The 27,187-nt window shown below is 43.4% G+C and overlaps 1 protein-coding gene and 1 pseudogene across 14 annotated transcripts in view; one reads left to right on the top strand and one right to left on the bottom strand.

Annotated features, from left to right (window-relative positions):
- C2CD5 (C2 calcium dependent domain containing 5) overlaps positions 1-27,187 on the top strand; it is a 224,947-nt gene that overhangs the window by 98,231 nt on the left and 99,529 nt on the right. The gene's annotated exons all lie outside the window — the stretch shown is intronic.
- On the bottom strand, positions 9,565-10,062 carry LOC141134634 (cofilin-1 pseudogene; annotated as a pseudogene).

Genomic DNA, 27,187 nt, shown 5'->3' with positions numbered 1-27,187 from the left:
GTAGCCATGGTATAGAGGCAGGGATGGAATGCCACTGTGCCAATTGGATAAGCCGAGATGCCAGGAAGTACTTCCATAGATCCGGGCATCCCAAGCCACCCCTTCTCTGGGCTCTATACATCAGTCCATGTCCCATTCGTGGCTTTTTGTTTTGCCATATAAACCTAAGCAGGTCCATCTGAACCCTCTGTAGGACTGATCGAGAAACATATAGGGGTAGGGATCTGAAGAGGAATAGGAGTTTGGGGAGGATGTTCATTTTCACTGCCTGAATTCTCCCTAGAAATGAAATGTGATATGAGGACCATTGATTTAAAAGGTATTTAACATTTGAAAAAGCAGGAGGATAATTCAATGAATATAGCTGTTTCAAAGAGGGGGCTAGTTTAACACCTAGATATTGTAGGGAGATATGGTTCCATGAGAATTTAAATTTATCTGTAAGAGTGGTCAATAGAAGTTGCGGAAGGTGAATTGGTAGAGCCGAACACTTGGAGGGGTTGACGCCCAGGCCTGATAATTTATAGAAGGAGTCAAGGGAGGACATGAGGTTTGGGAGGGAGAGTAGGGGGTCTGAAATGAATAGCAGTACGTCGTCCGCGTAGAGGCTAAGTTTAAATTCCTGATCTCCCTTTCTGTAGCCTTTGATGTTTGGGTCATTAGAGATGGATCTAGACAGGGGCTCCATAGCCAGCGCAAACAGAAGCGGGGATAAAGGACACCCCTGTCTAGTGCCACACCTCAGAGAAAAATAATCTGAGTAACATCCTGGAAGCTTAATTCGGGTTTTCGGGTTATGGTAAGGGGCTTTGAAGCCATGTATAAATGCCCCACTAAAACCAAACTTAGATAAGACTGTATCCAAATATGTCCAGAGGACACTGTCGAATGGTTTGTTTATGTCTAGACTCAAAAGCAATACTGAGTTTGAGTTCATATGGGCGTCCTGTAGGATATTGGTGGCTAAACGGATATTATCTGTGATCTGCCTCGATGGGATAAATCCAGTTTGATCGGGTGATATCAGGGTTATAATAACTTTGGCCAATCTGTCAGCCAGAATCCTCCCAAATATTTTTAGATCATTATTTATAACCGAGATGGGGCGAAAATTTTGGGGGAGGGTATGATCTTTGCCGGGTTTGGGAATGAGGGACATGTTGGCTAGCAGCATTTCTTCTGGGAAACACTGTCCTTTAAGTATTTGATTGTACATATTAGTAAGAGTGGGGAGTAGGGATTCAGCGAATTTTTTGTAATAAACAGGAGAGAAGCCATCAGGGCCTGGGGCTTTGGAGGGTTTGAGAGAGGAGATAATGGAGGCAACTTCCTCAGATGAGCAGGGGGCATTTAGGATACCCAATTGCTCCTCCGAAAGTCGAGGAAGCGAGAGGGCATCCAACCAGGACTGCATGGGGGGAGGGTGCGAAGGGTCTGGGCCAGAAAAAAGTTTTTGATAGGAGAAAATCTGCAGCACATGTTTTGGATGGGAGGTGAGGTTGCCGTGGCAATCTTTTAATTTGTAAAGGTGGGTCGGTTGGGAGGACTGTTTAAGCTTTCGCGCAAACATCGTGGAAGCGGAGTTACTGTAAAGGAGGAAGCGAGCTTTAGACCATCTAAGGGATTTCTCAATTTGACCTGACAGTATATCATCTAGGGCTCTCCTTTTTTAGGTGATTTGGAGGAGCAACTCCTGCGTAGGGGTCTGAGTGTGTCTATGATATAGTTGTTCCAATTCTAGGGTGAGTTTGTGAGTGTCCTGTTGTTTTTGACATTTAGTTTGTCATTTTTTGAGGTACTAAAATGGCAGGGCAGTACAAAACCCCCCCAAATGACCCCATTTTGGAAAGTAGACACCCCAAGGAAATTGCTGAGAGCCATGTTGAGCCCATTGAATATTTTTTTTTTTTGTTCCAAGTGATTGAATAATGACCAAAAAAAAACAAATTTACAAAAAGTTGTCACTAAATGATATATTGCTCACACAGGCCATGGACATATGTGGAATTGCACCCCAAAATACATTTAGCTGATTCTACTGAATAGGGGATACCACATGTGTGGGACTTTTTGGGAGCCTAGCCGCATATGGGGCCCCGAAAACCAAGCACCGCCTTCAGGATTTCTAAGGGCGTAAAGTTGTGATTTCACTCCTAACTACCTATCACAGTTTTGAAGGCCATAAAATGCCAAGATGGCACAAAACCCCCCCAAATTACCCCATTTTGGAAAGTAGACGCCCCAAGCTATTTGCCGAGAGGCATGTTGAGTCCATGGAATATTTTATGTTTTGACACAAGTTGCGGGAAAGTAACAAATTTTTTTTTTTTTTTTTTTTGCACAAAGTTGTCACAAAATGATATATTGCTCAAACATGCCATGGGCATATGTGGAATTACACCCCAAAATACATTCTGCTGCTTCTCCTGAGTATGGGGATACCACATGTGTGGCACTTTTTGGGAACCTAGCTTTATACGGGGCCCCGAAATCCAATCACCGCCTTCAGGATTTCTAAGGGCGTAAATTTTTGATTTCACTCCTCACTACCTATCACAGTTTCAAAGGCCATAAAATGCCAAGATAGCACAAAACCCCCCAAAATGACCCCATTTTGGAAAGTAGACACCCAAAGCTATTTGCTGAGAGGCATGGTGAGTATTTTGCAGCTCTCATTTGTTTTTGAAAATGAAGAAAGACAAGAAAAATGTTTTTTTTTTTTTTTTTTTTTTTCTTTTTTCAATTTTCAAGTTTGTGACAAAAAGTGAGGTCTGCAAAATATTCACTATACCTCTCAGCAAATAGCTTTGGGTGTCTATTTTCCAAAGTGGGGTCATTTGGGGGGGGGGGGGTTGTGCCATCTGGGCATTCCATGACCTCCGAAACTGTGATAGGCAGTGAAGAGTGAAATCAAAAATTTACGCCCTTAGAAAGCCTGAAGGTGGTGCTTGGTTTTCGGGGTCCCGTACGCGGCTAGGCTCCCAAAAAGTCTCACACATGTGGTATCCCCGTACTCAGGAGAAGCGACAGAATTTATTTTGGGGTGTAATTTCACATATTCCCATGGTATGTTTGAGCAATATATCATTTAGTGACAACTTTGTGCAAAAAAAATAAATAAAAATTTGTCTTTTTCCCGCAACTTGTGTCGCAACATAAAATATTCCATGGACTCGACATGCCTCTCAGCAAATAGCTTGGGGTGTCTACTTTCCAAAATGGGGTCATTTGGGGGGGTTTTGAACTGTCCTGGCATTTTATGCACAACATTTAGAAGCTTATATCACACATCACCCACTCTTCTAACCACTTGAAGACACAGCCCTTTCTGACACTTTTTGTTTACATGAAAAAAATAATTTTTTTTTTTTGCAAGAAAATTACTTTGAACCCCCAAACATTATATATTTTTTTTTAAAGCAAATGCCCTACAGATTAAAATGGTGGGTGTTCCATTTTTTTTTTCACGCAGTATTTGCGCAGCGATTTTTCAAACGCATTTTTTGGGGAAAAAACACACTTTTTTAAATTTTAATACACTAAAACACACTATATTGCCCAAATGTTTGATGAAATAAAAAAGATGATCTTAGGCAGAGTACATGGATACCAAACATGACATGCTTTAAAATTGCGCACAAACATGCAGTGGCGACAAACTAAATACATTTTTAAAAGCCTTTACAGGTTACCACTTTAGATTTAAAGAGGAGGTCTACTGCTAAAATTACTGCCCTCGATTTGACCTTCGTGGTGATACCTCACATGCATGGTGCAATTGCTGTTTACATTTGACGCCAGACCGACGCTTGCGTTCGCCTTTGTGCGAGAGCAGGGGGGGACAGGGGTGCTTTTTTTTTTTTTTTTTTTTTGGATAAATTTCCCAATTTCCCAATGGTGCTGTTTACTTCCGGCGAAATCTAAGTCATGAAATGCTCGTAGCTTCCGGTTTCTTAGGCCATAGAGATGTTTGGAGCCATTCTGGTCTCTGATGAGCTCTATGGTCAGCTGGCCGAATCACCGGCTGCATTCTCAGATTCCCTGTTGGGACAGGAGAGCCAGAGAAAAACATGGAAGACGGTGGGGGGGGGGGGTCATAACCTCCCACTGCTTGTAAAAGCAGTCTAGAGGCTAATTAGCTGCTAGGATTGCTTTTACATGAAAGCCAACTGCTGGCTGAAAAGAATGATACCAAGATGATACCTAAACCTGCAGGCATCTTTCTGGTATAACCACTCAAAGTCCAGCAACATACCAGTACGTTGCTGGTCCTTGTTGGGCATATATTGTAAACTTTTTTTTCATGCAGCCTGTGGGCTGAACGAAAAAAAGATATTGATCGGTGGGTATGCCCACCATTAGAATACCTCCCTTCATCCACCCGCTTCTAATGATGGGCATACATGCTCCGTATATTTATGCCGAAGCATGGGGGCATCCTCCCGCAAAAGTTAGGAGCAAATCGCTCCTCCGCCCACTGCTGCCCCCACGCTTCGGCATATATGCTGAAGTATGTAACTGTGGTGGTGAAATCACCTCCGACATCGCTGGAGTCACGGCTTTATGTATCGTGGGAGCAAACGTTGTTGCTGTCAAGATAAATAAATCCGCGCTGCAACTGAATGGCGTACCTGCTAAGCAAATGATGGTTAACAAAAAAACAAAGTAACATTACAGTATAACAGTAATACTTGCCATACCTGCAAAGCAAATACAAAAAAAAAAATAGTAAAAAATAAAACATTTAACGTAACCTGTGCCTACCTAAAATATATATATGCCGAAGCATGGGGGCATCCTCCCGCAAAAGGCAGGAGCAAATCGCTCCTCCACCCACTGCTGCCCCCACGCTTCGGCATATATGCTGAAGTATGTAACTGTGGTGGTGAAATCACCTCTGACAGCGCTGGAGTAACGGCTTTATGTATCGTGGGAGCAAACGCTGTTGCTATCAAGATAAATAAATCCGCTCTGCAGCTGAATGGCGTACCTGAAAACAAGAAAGTGGTTAACAATAAAAAAACAAAGTATAAAAAAATTGCATACCTATAAAGCAAACATGATTAAAACATTGCAGTATAGAATGCAGAACAATAGAGAAAGAATAGAGAGAGAACAATAAAACGACAACTATTTTTGGTTTTTTTATTTTATATATTTTTTTGTTTTTTTTCTTCTTTTTTACTTTACACTTTTTTTTGTAACTTTAACTTTTTTAACTGGTACCAGGTTTGGGTCTCTCAAAATGCGATGGCATCTTGGGAGACCCTGTGAAAGTGTGTCCTAGTCTGTGCAGTGCTGTACCCTACGCTAATACTCAACTAGTGTATGGTAGCGTTCAAATATTCACCCATGCAAAGACCAGGATTGTCAGGACAGAAGGGACAATAATACCGGATGTCACGCCTAAATCTGCGCTTGCTGCAGACACGACATCTTTTTTGGGGGGCTCGTTGGGTAGGGGTACTCGGGAGGACATATTGAGAATGCCTCTCATGCAGCCGGCTTACTGCATTTGGTTGGGGAAGGTGAGGTGGAGCACCGTCTGGAAACAGAAGGGCTCTGACGATCTCTTCCTGGAATTTAAGGAAGGATCCAGTCCGTCCTGAAGCTCTGTATAGCACATGAGCGTTCAGCAAAGCCAATTGAAATAAATAAACAGACACTTTTTTTGTACCAGCGTCTGGCCTTACAGGCAATTAGGTACGGCGCCAACAACTGGTCGTTGAGGTCCACCCCTCCCATATTAAGGTTATATTCGTGGACACAGAGGGGTTTCTCCACAACACCAGTCGCCGTAGTAATTTGGACCGTCGTGTCTGCATGAAGGGAGGTAAGAACGAAAACATTCTTATTGTCCCTCCACTTCATAGCGAGCAAGTTATTACACTTCAAGCAGGCTCTCTCCCCCAGCCTAAGACGGAAATCTACAAGCCGCTGGGGAAAGCCCCTGCGATTAGGTCGCACGGTGCCACATGCTCCAATCTGATGTTCAAAAAGGTGGCTAAAAAGTGGCACACTCGTGTAATAATTGTCCACGTACAAGTGGTACCCCTTTCCGAATAAGGGTGACACCAAGTCCCACACTATCTTGCCAGCGCTTCCTATGTAGTCAGGGCAGTTTGTCGGCTCTACGTGACTGTCTTTGCCCTCGTAAACCATAAATCTACATGTATAGCCTGTGGCCCTGTCACAGAGCTTATACATCTTGACCCCGTATCTGGCACGCTTGCTGGGAAGGTACTGTTTGAATGATAAGTGGCCAGAAAATTTAATCAGGGACTCATCAACGCAGACAACTTGATGGGGGGTAAACAAGTCTGCAAACCGTTGGTTGAAGTGGTTTACGAGGGGCCGAATTTTGTAGAGCCGATCGTATCCAGGGTCTCCACGAGGACGATAGAGTTCATTGTCGTTGAAGTGCATGAACCGCAAAATCTGCTCGTATCGTGCCCTGGCCATGGAGGCAGAGAACACGGGCATATGGTAAATTGGGTCAGTGGACCAATATGACCGCAACTCACTCTTTTTATTTATGCTCATGTTGAGGGAAAGGCCCAGAAAGATCTTAAATTCGGAAACCGTAATTGGTTTCCAATCTCTGGCAAGGGAGGACTGGGGATTAGCGGCGATGTGTTGACCAGCGTACAAATTGCTTTGGTCCACAATAGATCTAAAGAGATCTTCGGGGAAAAACAGCGACTAAAAATCCAGTGGCGTAAAATCAACTGTTTCCACCTGAATTCCGGGTTGGCCAGTGAATGGGGGAAGTACGGGTGCTGCAGAAGTGGTGGGTACCCAATTCGGATTGGCGAATGCAGCAGGAAGGGCACTATGGGCACGACGGGCCTGTGTTCGTCTTCTTGGTGGCAGCGGGTCACTACTTGTGCTTGCCACCTCGCCAGCTTGAACTGCACTTATGGGACTCGCCACGTCGCCAAGTGTTACTGCAGTGCTGGATGTACGACCAGGGTGTACTAGGCCGCTGGTGCTTGCCAGTTCACCAGAAGGAATAGCGGCGCTAGTACTTCTCTGCTCCATACGAGAGCCCTGCGGTTCTTGCACTTCAAGGACAGAAGAAGTTTGGTGTCTGGTACGCCTGACCTTAGCAGGGACCACAACTCCGTCGCCAGAGCTATCTGTCATGGAGCCGCTGTCCTCTACTGGATCGTATTCTGAGCCTGAATCTGACAGATGAGTGACTTCCTCTTCACTATCTGTCATGCTCAGAAGCGTGTAGACCTCTTCACTAGTGTACCTTCGGTTTGCCATTTTGGGCTCTAAATTTAGGGGTACACTAGTGAGACTCACAGGCAAAAAAGCTCCTGACTGTTAGTGACTGATTCAAAACGCTACCAAAAAACTGTTAGCGATCGCAGGGATCAGGCCTGACTCTGCGAACGCTGCAGTTATGTGTGCTTAGTGTTTTGTAAGTGACAGTTATCGATCGATACTGCACTTGGGTGGGCTGGGCTGGGCCGGGCCGAGGAGCAAAACGCAGCAGGTATCTGGGCTGATCCCGCTAACACTGCGTTTTTTTGGGGGACCCTAAACTGCTGGGGAGTATAGATCTGATCGGATATCGATCCGTTCAGATACTATAGCACTAAGGGAGGTGTATGCTGCGTGTGTGGGTTTTAGCGGTACTGGCGCTAACCTGACGCTGCCTGGGGAGACGCAGACCTTATCTGACCCTAAAAACGTAACTTATATCACCGCCGGGCAATTAGGGGGTTAAACCTTTATAAGGTAATAAACGGCGGGTGCCCTAAAACTATAATAAACTATAAAAAACAAACCAACTAACCAGCGTCACCCGTAACACTTATACGGTGATCGCTGGTGAAAGGGTTAACTAGGGGGCAATCAAGTATATGGGGGTCCCTGTCGCTATAAGACACTGACAGCGAACCTATATACTTACCTCCCTAACTTAGCGACACTGGCGACGGGGGGTGATCACGGGGATAACCTTTATTAGGGGGGGTTAGGGCGGTACCCTGGACCTAAATGGGGGTACCCCAGACCTAAAGGGGGCTAACCTAACTGCCCTAACACTTATAACTGTCGCAAACTGACACCAATGCAAAAAAAAAAAACTGCTATTGGTGTCAGTGTGACAGGGGGTACAGGGGGGTGACAAGTGTGCCTGGCGTGTTCTGCTGACAGTGTAGTGTTGTGCAGACTTACATTGATGTCTTCTCTCCTCGATGCCGGCTCGAGGAGGGATGACATCACTTCCTCTCCCTCTGTTTACATTACAGAGGGAGGGGAAGCATTTTCATTCGCCGGGAGCGATCGGGAGGGGGTGGGCAACAATGGATGGCCTCCCCCTCACCTCTCATCGCCCGCGAACTCGAGCCGACCGCCTCTGGCACCGGGGGGGGGGTCCGATCGTGACTTTTGCCTGCCCGTGCCATTCTGCCGCAGTATATCTGCGTTAGGTGGTCGGCAGCTGGTTAACCGCTTGCCGAGCAGCTGCCGTCATTATACTGCGGCAGGTCGGCATGATCTCGCGAACCATCGTAGCTGTACGGTGGCTTTTTAAATGCCTATAGCAGGCGCGCTGCATGGTGGGGGAGCCGATGCGCGTGGCCGGCGGTCGCGGTGACGACCACCAGCCACACGTGATCGCAGGCACGAGAGCCAGAACAGGGACGTGTGTGAACACACAAATCCCTGTTCTGTGAGAAGAGACAGATCGTCTGCTCCTACCAGCTAGGAACAACGTTATGTCTCCTCCTCTAGTCAGTTCCACCCCCCACAGTTAGAAACACAAACAAGGGAAAGCATTTAACCCCTTGATCGCCCCCTAGTGTTAACCCCTTCCTTGCCAGTGACATTTACACAGCAATCGGTGGATTTTTATAGCACTGATCGCTGTCTAAATGTCAGTGGTCCCACAAATGTGTCAAAAGTGTCCGATCTGTCTGCCACAATGTGGCAGTACCGCCATTACTAGTAAAAAAATAAAAAATGCCATAAATCTATCCCATAGTTTGTAGACACTATATAACTTTTGTGCAAACCAATCAATATACGCTGCTTGCGATTATTTTTTTATTTTTTTTACCAAAAACAAATGTTGAAAGACAAGTGGAATATTCAGGTGCACTCAATTTACACAATAGCAAAATGAAGCCATCTCTACATAAAGGGAAAAACATAATGATCAGCCACAAAGTGCTAGGGGCAGCAGATTGATCCAAATATAATTTTTGGTCAACAAAGCCGAATTGTCTTGTAAATACAGGAGTGTGGAATAAACGCCAGGCTGCATTTGGCGAAATAAGTCGACAAGCAAAGAATAAAAAGGTACAGAAGATGTGACTAGAAAGAAAGCTACCTCTGTAAATCAAAATAAATAACTTTCAAAAAACAATATACTGTGGATTCATGTATGCAGGTAAATGTCTTCTAGAAGGCTGCCTGTAGAATGAATGTTTCTCTTCTTCAAGAAGGCTTTCAGGGACTGGTAATAGGAGACCCTGTCGGGGGAATATGGTTACATGGAAGCCCCTTTATGAAGTGACACAGACACTGGGAGAGGAGGCAATGAGGTCTTCACAAGGGGAATCCTTCCACAGAGGTTACACTGATGTTGCTACCTCCAAGTTTTTCAGCAATGCAACTACGATCAGTTATTTCAGTAAAGCATTTTACCTGATATTCATGTTTGATGCCTGTAAATTTCTTCTTGATTGCATCTTTAGAACTGGCATATATAATTTTGCTTTTCAATGGAGCACAATCAGGTGCCCAGAATATAAAGATTAGCTCCTCTTTCTTGCTCTCCTTTGTTTCATAGCAGCAGTCATAGAGGGCATATCAGCAGTCATCTGGTGGTAGCATTTCCACAAAGTGCTTGTAAGGATCAGCAATCTCGCAAACATCTCCAACCAAGATCTCCTTGCCTTCTTCTGGGATGATTGTTTTCTTGTCAGCACTTAAGCAAAATAGGACTGCCTTAATATGCTTACTTTTATCGTCTAAAGATTTGTGCAGCTTCATAGCATTGAATATTGTAATGGCACAATCGGATACCGTCACACCAGAGACCATTTTTCTCTCGGGGTAGAGGTGGCTGGATTAAGCGCAGAGGGTATAGATGAGCAGAAAAGACACCCGGGGTCACGGATGCTCTCACTGAGAGAGGCCATGCAGCTGCCTGACAGACACACACCAAAATGAAGCCTGTGGAGTTTTTTTTGACCACCCAGTGTTAACCGCTTAACGACTAAGCCTATTTCTGACATTTATGAAGAAAAGAGAAAGTTGGGTCTTTAAATGAGGCAATGACTATTATAGTACATGTGTCTCATCCCTATTACTTGTAAAGGTAGGGGAAATAAGGAAAAGGGGGATAGTGGGACTTTATATGAAACGCATCACTGGGGCAGAACGAATCAATCAATATTAGTAAGTAAAATATTTATTAGTACAGATGAGCATAATGCAAGGTGATATAATAACTCAATAGGTAACATACAAAATTGTAATAAACATGATTGGTAAATCACATATTAAAATGAATTGCATAATATAACATTATTCCCAGTAATTAATAGAATAGCTATATACCCAAGTATGTACAAACGTGATTGGTAATTTATAATTAATTCATGATTCAAACAAGTAAAAACCCACGTTTGATTGCTGTGAACATGACATCAGTAAAAGCTCGCGTTTCGTGGATAATTTCTACTCATCAGGAGCAGCTGTGCACTGGATATATCTATAATAAAATGTTAATTAACCGTAAATAATAGTTACTAAAACCGGAAGAGAAGGAACTATATACTTATAGTCCCAACACTTAGCTATGGGTAGAGTCTAGGTTAAAAAGCATTGATAATTTTATTAACGATTGGAGGCACTGTGGGAACAACACGCCACACGAGTGACATCATTCTTGACGCCACGTGCTGACGTGATGTTTTCTCCATCTGCGTGCATCACGAGGGAGGGTTTAGGCGCCTATTTACGAGCGCTAGTCAATCGGACGCGGTCGCCTCCTCTCTGCCAAGCACGTAGCGTGACATTGGTGAGGCTCTGCTGGTGGGCTGGCTGCCATTCATCACCCTTCCTTGATGGAGTATACACTTTGTCCACTAACAGTTTCCTGTTACACTTATACACTACCCTGGACCATATGCTTTATTTCAAGTCCCAGGTAATCCAACTTGTAGCGGTTTCTTTCACTGATTCACTTTCCTTCTGTGACACATCCAATCTCTCCATTGCACACCTGGGTTCTTCCTTTATTAATTTTAATATTATGTGATTTTACCAATCATGTTTATTACAATTTTGTATGTTACCAATGGGCTAGTATTATATTACCTTGCATTATGCTCATCTGTACTAATAAATATTGTACTTATATTGATTCATTCTACCCCAGTGTTGTGTTTCATATAAAGTCCCACTACCCCCCTCTTCCCTACTTCCCCTTCCTTTATTTCTGACATTTGTTGTTGTTTACAAGTTTTTAAAATCAATATTCTTAACTAGAAAATTACTTAGACCCCCCCCCCCCCAAACATTATATATAGATTTTTTAGCAAAGACTCTGGAGAATAAAATGTCGGTCGTTGCACAATTTTATGTCACACGATATTTACAAACGCAATTTTTTGGAAAAAAAATACACTTCACTGAATTTAAAAAAAAAAAAAAACGAAACAGTAAAGTTAGCCCAATTTTTTTGAATATTGTGAAAAATTATGTTACGTCGAATAAATAGATACCCAACATGTTACGGTTTAAAATTGCACACACTCATGGAATGGTGACAGACTATGGTACCTAAACCACAGGCGACGCTTTAACCGCTTTAGCCCTGAAAGATTTTACCCCCTTCCAGACCAGAGCACTTTTTACAATTTGGCACTGTGTCGCTTTAACTGACAATTGCACGGTCATTCGACGACGTACCCAAACTAAATTTCTGTCCTTTTTTTTTTTTTTCCCCACAAATAGATCTTTCTTTTGGTGGTGTTTGATGACCTATGCGGTTTTTATTTTCTGCGCTATAGACAAAAAAAGCGTCAATTTTGAAAAAAAAAAAAAAAAACATTATTTTTTTTACTTTATGCTATAATAAATATCCCCCAATTTTTTTTCAAAAAACGCATTTCTTCATCGGTTTAGACCAATATATATTCTACATATTTTTGGTAAAAAAAATCACAATAAGCGTGTATTGATTGGTTTGCGCAAAAGTTATAGCGTCTGCAAACTATGGGAAAGATGGCATTTTTAATTTTTTTTTTTTTTTTTTTTACTAGTAATGGCAATGATTACTATGTAGCTGGGCGGTCCTCAATATAATACAGCACCTCATCCCAAGATTTAATGATTAAACCAGAGAAAAGGGAATATAGGGATTATGACGGTGCCAGGAAGAACACAATATGTTCCAATATTAAAATAGATCATTTTTATTAATACACAAAAATTATAAAAAATAAAAAATAGAATCACAAAGGCATGGTGTGCATAAATGCTAAAAACATATCTGTAGGGAGCTTCACATCACTTGGCCTCATGGATGTAACGGCCAATGCAGTAGGTAGGTATTTTAAGTATCCGACATGTTTCGCCAGTATTGGCTTCTTCAGGGATAAGTTATTAATACCTAGAGCGCTACAGTAATTCTATGAGAGAAATATAACAATCAGTAAATATAGTCGGACAAATGATACAACAAATACAGGAAAAATATCAAAAATCCAAATATATACATGTTTGCGAGCTGTCAGTGTAGACTAACCTCCACCACCAATCAAAGAGCACCAAGGGGACATCCTCACATATGCAACATCGGGTAGCCTAGAAATCCCCCACCCCAAAACAACCACCCAGCCAGACATTCTACAGATGGAAATGAGGTACCTGCAAGTCACCAAGGGGGTGCCACACACTTCCAGGGCCAAACCTCCAGCAAGGATCACAGTAGGTAGCTGCAGGGGGCAGTAGGAAGGACCTGGCCAGATGTATATCTAGAGAGGTGTAATTATTTGTAATGAGTTCATTATCATAATTTTTTCTTTCTAAGGGGGTCAAATGGCTCCCATTAGTTAAAAAATAAAGAGATTGTATGGGACTAACATAGTCTCCAATTAATATACTTACAAAAAAACACTCTTTAAAGTGAGTAACAGGACACCGGTAGATCCTTGGCTTAGAAAAGAACTCTAAACAGCAACAGGAAACATATCTCTATAAGTTAAATAAACAAACGGGAGAGAATTTTGTGGCATTTATGAAATTATCTGAGGGGGGGTGTGATTGTAAGATGCACTTTAGTTGATCAGTGAATAAGTTACACTAACAAAGAACAAAGTAAGTTAACACTTACCACTAAGTAGATATAGAGTGAGGTGCTGGGCTAAAAAAAGCCTACAGCCAGTGATAGCACTAAATGAAATAAGCTAGAAAGCAAAAGATAGTGTCAGCAAAAAGTAAATCTATTTATGCTCCAAACATAGATGGTCCATAAGGATGCCTACCGGGTCAGATAACAGTCAGTACGTCGGTGTCCTGTAATATCCCTGGCGTGTGTGCTGGCCTGGGATGCCGGCGTTCTTATGCCCCCCACACACGTGCGGCGTCTGACGTCACCGCACGTGTGAGCGGACGAAAGAGGCCACAGCGTATGCGCCAACCGCATATCCATCCAGGCCTACAAGGTCCAGAGGGCATTGCGGTGGTGTCCATGGTGATGTACACAACATCACAGACAAGGCGCGGTACCAGACGCTGCATAAGGCAGCATGATACCTGGAAGGAGGCATTAATTTCCAGTGCGCCGTGGCTAAGGGCGGGCCAAGGAGAATCCAAAGCCCTTAAGTGTCCATACAGCTAAATATGTCCTTGACAGGGGGCTAGAGGCACCAGATCGAGTGCACATCCCCCACAGCGGAGTGCAGGGGCTCAAAGGCAATAGAGAAACCAGAAGGGGAACTGGAAGGGGGAGGGGAAGAGGGGAAAGGAAAGAAAGAGAAAAGGGAAACAGAGGGGGAGGGAGGGGGGGGGTTTGAAAGGGAGGAAAAGAAAAGAGGAGGGGGAAAAAGAAAAAGGAGGGGAAAAAGAAAAAAGAAAAGCTTAGGCATCCGAAGGTACGGGGATGCCAAACGAGGCACACAGAGGGAGGAGGTGGAGGTGGGTGAGAACAGTCCAAGGATATATAGAAAACCCCAAAGGAGCGCCTGCACACATGGCATGAAAATTGGGACAGAGTACAGGAAGAAAGGGTAGAAAGGGGTTAAATCCCTGGGGTGTGCCCACACAGGTCACTCTGACAGCTCGCAAAAACAATACTTAAATAATAATACAGAAAGTTCATAGATTACAAATCGGACAATTAAGTCAGAGTATATATTTACAGTGATGTACATGATAATGGAGAAAATATGTCTTAATTATACATATATCATATACAGTCATGTATCCAATGGTGAAAAAAATTTTTTTTTTTTTTAAATGGAAAGGGAAAGGGGAACTGTATCCTAATCCAGCATGGCTATCTCATGCGTAGGAAGGGCCAAGGGGAGGAGAGTAAAGGAACATGAACAAAATGATAAGAGATATATATTAAGGTACAGTAAGACTTGAAAAAGGACTTTAATTGAAAGATCCATAAAGAAAATTGTTATGGTCCACCCCCAAGGGGGTTTTTTATAAAAAGGGTTTAAAACTAATATTTTCATTAAGCCCAGGATATGTGGTGGCATCCAAAATGTGTATCCACTTAGTTTCCAATTGTAAGAGTTTCTGATCAATGTCTCCACCCCTCACATGTACAGGGATGTGTTCCAATGCTGTAAATCCTACAACATTGGGATTGGAATCATGATACTGTGCTATGTGTCGATTGATAGAAGTAGAAGTCTTACCCTTCAGTAAAGGTTTGATATGATCTCGAATCCTAACGCAAAATTGGCGTTTAGTTTTGCCTACATAGTAGCTGCTGCAAAGGCATGTGGCAAGATATACTACACCGATAGTTTGACGCGTGATCTTGTGTTTGATTTTGTATGTTTGGCCATTGGGAAGCGGTTTCTCGCATGTATCATAAATGAACTCACATGTGTCACAGTGGCCACATGGGAATGTGCCATACACAGTTGAAAGACACTCTAGTTTAGGTGTATGATGACTCGCCCTGACTTTATCCCTTAGGGATGGGGAACGACGATAGGTGATTTGAGGCTGAGACTGAATATATTTTTTGATGGTGTTGTCTGCTGTTAGGAGGGGCCAGAATTTACATAAAATATCCCTTATTTCCTTATGATGTTGGGAATATTGGGTTATAACCCGAACCGGCTGAACGTCGTCCCTCTTTTTGGTGGAGAATATCAATTTTTTGCGATCCAGTTTTTTAACTTTGTTAAAGGCCTGCTTCAACAGGTTATGGCTATACCCTCTTCTTTTTAATCTTTCATAAAGTTCATGTGAGGCCCTGAAGAAATCTCCCTAATCAGTGCAGTTTCGTTTAATGCGCAAATATTGGCTATAAGGAATGCTATTAAGCAATGGTTTGGGGTGAGCGCTATTAGCGTGTAAAATAGTGATCCCTGACGTTTCTTTACGATACAGAGACGAAGAAAGATTTCCTTCAGAATCCAATCGTATTTCCAGGTCAAGGAAAGTGATCCTTGTCTGGCTGCACTCCATTGTGAACTTGAGATTATAAGGATTAACCGCCAGAGTGTCTACAAATCTTGAGAGATGTTCTCGAGTACCTGTCCAAAAAAAATGATGTCGTCTATATACCTGTGCCACGAAATCACGTGGCACAGGGAATCGACTAAATCATAATTAGAAAATAGGTCCTTTTCCCACCCCCCCAGGTACAAATTGGCGTAGGATGGCGCACATTTAGTGCCCATGGCTACGCCTTGCACCTGGAGGAAGTGGGAAGTACCAAATACAAAATGGTTACGTGTTAAGATGAAGTTCAGAAGATCAACAACGAATTGATTGTATGCCTCAGAACTGGGGCCTCTATCCTGTAGCAGTTTAGAAATGACTTTAATACTGGTACCATGAGGTATGGTGTTGTACAGACTTTCTACGTCTAAAGCCACCATCCAGGTGTTTCTTGGAAGCTTTAGGTTCTCAAAAATACGGAGAAGGTGTACTGTATCCTGTACATAGGAGGGAAGGGCCTGAACATGTGGATTCAGGTACTTGTCCACCAGAGCACTCGCATTTTCTGTCAAACTTGAACATCCTGATATAATCGGACGCCCAGGGGGGTTTTTTAAGGACTTATGAAGTTTGGGCAAGGCATAGAATGTGGGTATTCTTCCATCTTTAACATTTAAGAATTTCCAGGTGTTAATGTCTATGATTCCCTTCTGGTAGGCAGAGAAAATAAGTTCATAATATTCACGAGCGTAATTTTCAATAAGTGTGCGTGAAATGGGTCTATACCAGTCAGGGTTGTCAAGGATGTTGCGGCACATGATTTCATATGCCGCAACATCCATGATAACCACGTTGCCACCCTTGTCGGCAGGTTTTATAACCAAACCAGGGTGGTTTTGAAGGGACTTCAAGGCCTGCCTCTGGGCACCAGACAAGTTGGAAGAGCATGGAGTGGAGAAATCAGTATCTTTGATGGTCTTGCTTATTTGTTCAACAAATGCCCAAATATTGGGATTCATGGAAAGATTAGGAAAGTTGGTGGATTTAGGTTTAAAAGATAAAGGAGGGGGAAAGGATACTCCAGAGGCAACAATGCCGTGGTCATCAGATTGCCACTCGCATTCGTCCTCTGTGTCACCCTCTTCAAGAAGCGTTAACAGGTCTTCGATGGCCTGAATTTCGGCCACCGTAGGGACGGTATTATCTGAAACTGAGGCTACCGTTGAAGTAACCGTGGTTTTATCAAAAATGACCTTGTACATCAATTTTCTTGCAAACAATTGTATATCTTTGACAAATCGAAATTTGTCAAATTCTGCTGAAGGACAGAAGGTAAGGCCTAATTGCAAAACTTTTATTTGATGTTTGGTTAAAGAAAAAGACGAATCCACATGTTCAGGCCCTTCCCTCCTATGTACAGGATACAGTACACCTTCTCCGTATTTTTGAGAACCTAAAGCTTCCAAGAAACACCTGGATGGTGGCTTTAGACGTAGAAAGTCTGTACAACACCATACCTCATGGTACCGGTATTAAAGTCATTTTTAACTGCTACAGGATAGAGGCCCCAGTTCTGAGGCATACAATCAATTCGTTGTTGATCTTCTGAACTTCATCTTAACACGTAACCATTTTGTATTTGGCACTTCCCACTTCCTCCAGGTGCAAGGCGTAGCCATGGGCACTAAATGTGCGCCACCCTACGCCAATTTGTACCTGGGGGGGTGGGAAAAGGACCTATTTTCTAATTATGATTTAGTCGATTCCCTGTGCCACGTGATTTCGTGGCACAGGTATATAGACGACATCATTTTCTTTTGGAAAGGTACTCGAGAACATCTCTCAAGATTTGTAGACACTCTGGCGGTTAATCCTTATAATCTCAAGTTCACAATGGAGTGCAGCCAGACAAGGATCACTTTCCTTGACCTGGAAATACGATTGGATTCTGAAGGAAATCTTTCTTCGTCTCTGTATCATAAAGAAACGTCAGGGAACACTATTTTACACGCTAATAGCGCTCACCCCAAACCATTGCTTAATAGCATTCCTTATAGCCAATATTTGCGCATTAAACGAAACTGCACTGATGAGGGAGATTTCTTCAGGGCCTCACATGAACTTTATGAAAGATTAAAAAGAAGAGGGTATAGCCATAACCTGTTGAAGCAGGCCTTTAACAAAGTTAAAAAACTGGATCGCAAAAAATTGATATTCTCCACCAAAAAGAGGGACGACGTTCAGCCGGTTCGGGTTATAACCCAATATTCCCAACATCATAAGGAAATAAGGGATATTTTATGTAAATTCTGGCCCCTCCTAACAGCAGACAACACCATCAAAAAATATATTCAGTCTCAGCCTCAAATCACCTATCGTCGTTCCCCATCCCTAAGGGATAAAGTCACGGCGAGTCATCATACACCTAAACTAGAGTGTCTTTCAACTGTGTATGGCACATTCCCATGTGGCCACTGTGACACATGTGAGTTCATTTATGATACATGCGAGAAACCGCTTCCCAATGGCCAAACATACAAAATCAAACACAAGATCACGTGTCAAACTATCGGTGTAGTATATCTTGCACATGCCTTTGCGGCAGCTACTATGTAGGCAAAACTAAACGCCAATTTTGCGTTAGGATTCGAGATCATATCAAACCTTTACTGAAGGGTAAGACTTCTACTTCTATCAATTGACACATAGCACAGTATCATGATTCCAATCCCCATGTTGTAGGATTTACAGCATTGGAACACATCCCTGTACATGTGAGGGATGGAGACATTGATCAGAAACTCTTACAATTGGAAACTAAGTGGATACACATTTTGGATGCCACCACATATCCTGGGCTTAATGAAAATATTAGTTTTAAACCCTTTTTATAAAAAACCCCCTTGGGGGTGGACCATAACAATTTTCTTTATGGATCTTTCAATTAAAGTCCTTTTTCAAGTCTTACTGTACCTTAATATATATCTCTTATCATTTTGTTCATGTTCCTTTACTCTCCTACCCTTGGCCCTTCCTACGCATGAGATAGCCATGCTGGATTAGGATACAGTTCCCCTTTCCCTTTCCATTTAAAAAAAAAATAAAAATTTTTCACCGTTGGATACATGACTGTATATGATATATGTATAATTAAGACATATTTTCTCCATTATCATGTACATCACTGTAAATATATACTCTGACTTAATTGTCCGATTTGTAATCTATGAACTTTCTGTATTATTATTTAAGTATTGTTTTTGCGAGCTGTCAGAGTGACCTGTGTGGGCACACCCCAGGGATTTAACCCCTTTCTACCCTTTCTTCCTGTACTCTGTCCCAATTTTCATGCCATGTGTGCAGGCGCTCCTTTGGGGTTTTCTATATATCCTTGGACTGTTCTCACCCACCTCCACCTCCTCCCTCTGTGTGCCTCGTTTGGCATCCCCGTACCTTCGGATGCCTAAGCTTTTCTTTTTTCTTTTTCCCCTCCTTTTTCTTTTTCCCCCCTCCTCTTTTCTTTTCCTCCCTTTTAAACCCCCCCCCCTCCCTCCCCCTCTGTTTCTCTTTTCTCTTTCTTTCCTTTCCCCTCTTCCCCTCCCCCTTCCAGTTCCCCTTCTGGTTTCTCTATTGCCTTTGAGCCCCTGCACTCTGCTGTGGGGTATGTGCACTTGATCTGGTGCCTCTAGCCCCCTGTCAAGGACATATTTAGCTGTATGGACACTTAAGGGCTTTGGATTCTCCTCGGCCCGCCCTTAGCCACGGCGCACTGGAAATTAATGCCTCCTTCCAGGTATCATGCTGCCTTATGCAGCGTCTGGTACCGCGCCTTGTCTGTGATGTTGTGTACATCACCATGGACACCACCGCAATGCCCTCTGGACCTTGTAGGCCTGGATGGATATGCGGTTGGCGCATGCGCTGTGGCCTCTTTCGTCCGCTCACACGTGCGGTGACGTCAGACGCCGCACGTGTGTGGGGGGCATAAGAACGCCGGCATCCCAGGCCAGCACACACGCCAGGGATATTACAGGACACCGACGTACTGACTGTTATCTGACCCAGTAGGCATCCTTATGGACCATCTATGTTTGGAGCATAAATAGATTTACTTTTTGCTGACACTATCTTTTGCTTTCTAGCTTATTTCATTTAGTGCTATCACTGGCTGTAGGCTTTTTTTAGCCCAGCACCTCACTCTATATCTACTTAGTGGTAAGTGTTAACTTACTTTGTTCTTTGTTAGTGTAACTTATTCACTGATCAACTAAAGTGCATCTTACAATCACACCCCCCCTCAGATAATTTCATAAATGCCACAAAATTCTCTCCCGTTTGTTTATTTAACTTATAGAGATATGTTTCCTGTTGCTGTTTAGAGTTCTTTTCTAAGCCAAGGATCTACCGGTGTCCTGTTACTCACTTTAAAGAGTGTTTTTTTGTAAGTATATTAATTGGAGACTATGTTAGTCCCATACAATCTCTTTATTTTTTAACTAATGGGAGCCATTTGACCCCCTTAGAAAGAAAAAATTATGATAATGAACTCATTACAAATAATTACACCTCTCTAGATATACATCTGGCCAGGTCCTTCCTACTGCCCCCTGCAGCTACCTACTGTGATCCTTGCTGGAGGTTTGGCCCTGGAAGTGTGTGGCACCCCCTTGGTGACTTGCAGGTACCTCATTTCCATCTGTAGAATGTCTGGCTGGGTGGTTGTTTTGGGGTGGGGGATTTCTAGGCTACCCGATGTTGCATATGTGAGGATGTCCCCTTGGTGCTCTTTGATTGGTGGTGGAGGTTAGTCTACACTGACAGCTCGCAAACATGTATATATTTGGATTTTTGATATTTTTCCTGTATTTGTTGTATCATTTGTCCGACTATATTTACTGATTGTTATATTTCTCTCATAGAATTACTGTAGCGCTCTAGGTATTAATAACTTATCCCTGAAGAAGCCAATACTGGCGAAACATGTCGGATACTTAAAATACCTACCTACTGCATTGGCCGTTACATCCATGAGGCCAAGTGATGTGAAGCTCCCTACAGATATGTTTTTAGCATTTATGCACACCATGCCTTTGTGATTCTATTGTTTATTTTTTATAATTTTTGTGTATTAATAAAAATGATCTATTTTAATATTGGAACATATTGTGTTCTTCCTGGCACCGTCATAATCCCTATATTCCCTTTTCTCTGGTTTAATTAGTAATGGCAATGATTTGCGATTTTTTATTTTTTTTTCTTCCATATTGCAACGGACAGATCGGAGACTTTTGACATTTTTTGGGACCATTGGCATTTATACAGCAATCCGTGCTATAAAAGTGCACTGATTACTGTTAAATGTCACTGGCAGGGAAGGGGTTAACACTAGGGAGCAATCAAGGGGTTAATTATGTGTTCCCTCACTGTGTTCTTCTAACTGTATGGGGATATGATTGACTAGGAGAGAAGCCATAGTTTTTCCTACTTAGTAGGAACAAACGATATGGCTCACACATTTTTTAACGGTTACCAGTTTAGAGGAGGCCTTTTGCTAGGAATTAATGCTCTCACTCTGACGAACGCAGCGATACCTCATGTGTGATTTGAACACTGTTTACATTTGCGGGTAGGACTTACGTATGCATTTTCTTTGGTGCGTGGGGACAGGGGCGCTTTAAAAAAATGTAAACTGAATGTAAACATCCCTGTGACAGTAATAGGCAGTGATAGGTACTCCTTATGGAGGGATCTGGGGTCCCCCCAGATCCCTCCACTGCAACCCCTCCACTGCACTTAAAAGTATTCAAAACACCAAAATCTGTGTTTTAGAATACTGGGGATTTTTTAAAATCTGCGCCGTTGGCAGCCGAATAAACCGTAAGTGGCATCACTTCCAGGTTACTACATCGGAGACCCAATCTAAGCCCATTCCGTCTGTGTTCGGAACTCCGGCCAGCCAGTGAACGTGCCAGCTGGTCGCTCGGGCCTCCTGGTAGAATGGGAGACCCGTGCGGAGCACTGGAAGGCGGCGGGAGGGAGGGGACGTCCCATCTTGCTCCTTGTGATAACGACCAAGTGGCTTCTTAGCCACATCGGTTATCACCTGAAAGCCGACCACCAGCTCTAAAAAAAAGAGTACCGGGGTGAAGCCTGCAGCTGCAGGCATCACCCTGGCACAACTACTAGATCAAAACGGTTTACAGGTACAACATTTTGCGGGAAGTGGTTAATGAGGAGGTTTGAGACTTACCTCCTTGCACAGAAAGAAAAGGCTGCAACAGTGATAATAATGGGGGATTTTAAGTAGCTGGAAATAGACTAGCGTAATGGCACTGCTGAAACAGTAAAAGGGTGGAAATTTATAAATCTATTAACAAGACAATTTTCTGGTACAGTTCATAGAGGCCCCAACTAGAAATGATGCTCTGCTAGACCTGTTCTCAAACAATGCAGAGATTATTACTAATGTTCATATAAAAGAACATCGGGCGGCACAGTAGTGTAGTGGATAGCACTTTCGCCTAGCAGTAAGAAGGGTCGCTGGTTCGAATCCCAACCACGACACTATCTGCCTGGAGTTTGCATGTTCTCCTTGTGCCTGTGTGGGTTCCCTCTGGGTACTCCGGTTTCCTCCCACACTCCAAAGACATGCTGGTAGGTTAATTGGATCCTGTCTAAATTGTCCCTAGTATATGAATGTGAGTTAGGGACCTTAGATTGTAAGCTCCTTAAGGGTAGGGACTGATGTGAATGTACAGTATATATGTAAAGCGCTGCGTAAATTGACGGCGCTATATAAGTACCTGAAATAAATAAACATCTGGGAAGCAGTGATCATTAAATGAGACGTATGGGAAAAAAAACATTCTTGAATCATACTTAGACCCCATTCACACAGGGGCAACACGACTTGCAGGTCGCCTCAGCGAGGCGACCTGCAAACGAATGGCCGGGCGACTTGCAAAACGACTTCTGCATAGAAGTCTATGCAAGTCGCCCCAAGTCGCCCCCGAAGTCGTACAGGAACCTTTTTCTAAGTCGGAGCGACTTGCGTCGCTCCCCTTAGAACGGCTCCATAGTACAGAACGGGAGGCGACTTGTCAGGCGACTAGGTCGCCTGACAAGTCGTCCCTGTGTGAATGGGGTCTTACCTAGGTGGATGCAGCATCTGTCCCCGTCAGGTCTAACACTGAGAACTGAGCGATCAAACACCGCTAATCGCTCGGTTCTCACAGCTTCCTGGGCAGAGATCTGGTGACTGTCAACTTTGGGTGTACACCTCCTTTTGAATGATTTAATTTACTGTAAGCTGTAAACCACAAACACATATTAGAAAGATAAAAACGCCTAATTTTAACCACTTCAGCCCCGGAAGAATTTGCCCCCCTTAATGACAGAGCATTTTTTTGCGATACGGCACTGCATCGCTTTATCTGACAATTGCGCGGTCGTGCGACGCTGTACCCAAACAAAATTGATGTCCTTTTTTCCCCACAAATGGAGCTTTCTTTTGGTGGTATTTGATCATCTCTGCGTTATTTTTTTGTTTTGTTTTTTTGCGCTATAAAAAAAAAGAAGAAAATATCCCAAAAAAATTATAAAAAAACATTTTATTCATCAGTTTAGGCCGATATATATGCTTCTACATATTTTTGGTAAAAAAAAATCGCACTAGGCATATATTGCGCAAAAGTATCGCGTCTACAAACTACGGGATCGATTTTAGGGACTTTTTTAATTTTTTTTTTTTTTTTTTTTATCCATAAAGATTTTATTAGAGTTTTCAAACAGGTAATGCAGAAGGCATCTATAAAGAGATATCTACATAGTAAGACTGGGTTTAAACGACATTGTAATACACATCTATATATTAACCACACCCTTAATCATTCCTGCATCAAATGCATTCTAAGTGCCTGACATATGCAGTCCTATATTTTCCCTGAGGGTGTCAGTGCATAACCCTTGCTGGCATTAGTATCTCTCTTATCTGTGACCACATCAGAGCAGCCAGGGAGGCCGGGTCCCCCCGGCCACCCAAATTGTTTCCTGTTTATTGCATATGGTTTGGGGAGACGGGAAGACCACTGAATCTGCCCCCCACAGGAGAGGGGGTGGGAAACCACCGGCCACCCTCTCCACTCACCACCGGGCGCGCCACCTTAGACCCACAATCTAGAACGCTTTTGAGATGTATCATCAAGGTGTGTCAAAAGTAGTATGACATGAGTTAGTGTTTTGTATCAGCTCCTGTGCTGAGAGGATCGATATTCAAACCAGTTAGCCCACGTTGCTGTAAACCTAGAGATTCTGTCTTGAGTGATGTGTATCAGCTCCTCCATCGTTTCTATTCGGTTAATGTGTGATGCCCATTCTTTCATTGAGGAGGGGGCTTTAGACCGCCAATGAACTGGCAGGCAGAGTCTGGCTGCATTGATCATGTGCATAGCCAATGACTTATGATATCTTAAGATATTTCGGAAAGGTGAAGGAGGTACTGTGCTGGTGAGAGTTCCAACGGGAGAGAGGAGATCGCAGTCGTAATGTCGTGCACCTTTCGCCAGTAAGGCTGGATCAGTGGGCACTTCCACCATGTATGAAGAAAGGTGCCCAGCTCTTGTTCGCATCTCCAGCATCGATCCTAGACTGTCGGGATAAATTTGTGAAGTACTTCTGGAGTCTTGTACTATCTCGTTTTATACCCATTTTCCTGGGTGTGAACATTCAGCGAGCCTTTATGAATGTATAAATGAACATGATCCCAACTGGTGTCTTTGATTGCCACGTTCAGCTCAGTCTCCCAGAACACATGCTCCGAGCGCAAAGAAGCATATGGTTCCTTGAACATGGAAGCGTAGAGCACCGAGATCATGACTCTGGGGAGACTAGATAGAACACAGTGACTTAAAAACAGTAGGAGGCTTCGTGAAGCTATCTCTGCTAGCCGTGTTGTCCAAATAGTGTTTAAGTTGCATATAGGCCCAAAAGGGAAAAGATTTAGTGTTGGACAACGCGGTGAGTTCTCCTTGCCAGAGGAACCTACCCCTCGAGTAAAAGTGTTATCCAGCATTTCTGCTTAAGGCCACTCCAATGATAGGAAAGCTTTGTCCAGTCCTGGGGGAAAATCTGGGTTACCCTTTATAGGGGTGATCGCGCAGTCTTTATCTGATAGTGCGTTAATTTTACAGGCACTATCAAATGCTTGCAGTGTCGCCCCAATAAGCGGATGCGTGTGTATAAGAGGTGTTCTGTATTTTTTAGAAAACCAGGGGATTAAACGAAGCTCTGCTGACGAGATCAACTGCTCGAGCAACACCCAGTCCTTACACCGCGTATCTAACTGCAGTCAACCACCCTGGCTAAATGAACAGCCCAATAGTATCTGTGGAGATCCGGCAAACCTATGCCGCCCCATTGGTAGGACCAGCTTCGGGATAGTCTGCATTTTGTATAATATCCAGGGGAGCACCGTCCTCTTAAGGATTGAGGCCCTACCGAACAGGAAACAGTGGGAGCCTCCCATTTGAGAAGGTCCTGTTGTATGTTTTTAAGTTCTGACAGGAAATTTTTTTCATAGAGGTCTTTCAGCCTACCCATGAGTTGGATACCCAAATAGGGGATAGCATCTGTTTTCCAACAGAAAGGGAAATTCGACTGGCAGAGTTGTACTAGCTTAGGAGGTAATGAAATGTTTAGTGCAAAGGACTTCGAGTAATTAATTTTTAGGTTTGATATGGTTTTAAACTGTTCTAGAACCGGCAGCAGATTGGGCAGGGACATCATTGGGGATGAAAGTAAGAGCAAGATGTTATCCACAAAGGCGGCTATCTTGTATTCTCGTTGATGAACCTCAATTCCTTTTATGTTTGGATTTGCTCAAATACAATGCAATAGAGGTTCCAGAGTAAGGATATACAGCAGGGGGGAAAGAGGGCACCCCTGTCTGGTGCCATTATGGATGGAGAAGGCATCCGACAAATGGCCATTGACCTGCGCCCTGGCTGTGGGATTGGTGTATAAAGCGCTAATGAAGGCCCGCATACATCTTCCCAGGCCCAGAGCTTCCAGAACCACGTCCATGTAATCCCAGGCTTTTAATGTTTTTATTGTTTTTACTGGTAATGGCAGCGATCTGTGATTTTTAACGTGACTGGAACATTGCGGCGGACAAATCTGACCCCAGATTACACTTTTTGTGGAGCATTGACATTATTACATCAGTGCTAAAAACTGGCAGGTAAGGGGTTAACACTAGGGGGCGATCAAGGGGTTAAGTGTGTTCCCTCAGCATGTTCTAACTATAGGGGGGATGGGCTTGCTAAAACATGACAGGGATCACTGCTCCCGATCACTGGGAGCAGTAGATCCCTGTCATTTCACTAGGCAGAACGGGGAATTGCCTTGTTTACATAGGCAGTTTCCAATTCGGCCTCTCCTCGCCCCAATAGCGGGCCGCCATTGGACATGGTCTGCGGGCACGCTCCCACGACATGCGGTGGGTCCGCTCTCCTGCTTTTACAGACTGGCGTACAGGTACGTCAGTTTGCGCAAGAGAGCCATTCTGCCGACTTATATCGGCGTCAGCCGGTCAGCAAGTGATTAAGAGAGCACATTTTCCAGGGCTGAGAGCTGCTCTCCAAAATTTAGACTGAAAAGGAAGGTTGTCGGTAAAGAACAAAAAAAGGAAATGGGAATGCTTTAAATTGACTCTATGTAAACACTGTAGCTGCTGACTTTTAATAAGGACACTTGCCTGTCAAGGGAGCCCGCGATGTCGGCCCTCCGAGGCCGTTCTGTCCATCAGATCGGGTGCAGGCACCGCCATTCTAATTAAGGGAAACAGGCAGTGGACCCCTGCGGCTTCACTGCCCGTTTCCTACTGCGCATTCGCGCGTCACGCAGCGCTTTGTGAATGGCCAGCTGTCTTCTGGGACACACACACATGTCCCAGAAGACCTCGGGGGCTCGCCGAAGAAGAGGATATGACATCCTGCGCCACGGACCTGATGGATCGGAAGTACAGGCTGTACTTCGTAAAAAGGTAAGTTAGAAGAAAAAAAATTTTAACTAGCCAAAAACGAGCAGTGGAGAGGTGGTCTTTCATTTAAGACGACTTCTCAAAAGTGGGTGTAACTCCGCTTTAAAACCATGAAAACAGTTGCAAGTACATAGTACCTTTTTAACTGTTGGTTTTGCTATATATTTATACATCAAAAGAGGGTTAAATCAACATAGAAAAAAAATAGCCAAATTATTTCATAAGTATGCTTCAGCAGCTAGTTTAGCCATCACAAACGGCTCCTGAAGTTTTTGAAATATGAGGGCTAATTTTATTTCTGACCTGATGTAACTCTCTGTTCACCTATAAGTCCAATAAAACCAGAAGGTTAGTAGCTAATAAAGGGGGCACCTTGTAGCTTTTAACATGCATTGTCTTTGAATTTATGTGATGAAATAAGTATGCTTGGGACTCCTAAACCTTTTGGTGTGGTGCTCATCATCTCCCTACAACCTCTGCTAGTCTTGT

Source organism: Aquarana catesbeiana, linkage group LG03, assembly GCF_042186555.1.
Source record: "Aquarana catesbeiana isolate 2022-GZ linkage group LG03, ASM4218655v1, whole genome shotgun sequence".
In the NCBI taxonomy this organism is placed as follows: Eukaryota; Metazoa; Chordata; class Amphibia; order Anura; family Ranidae; genus Aquarana; species Aquarana catesbeiana.
The sequence above is the reverse complement of the archived record's forward strand: the minus strand, read 5'-3'. Positions and strand labels throughout refer to the sequence as shown.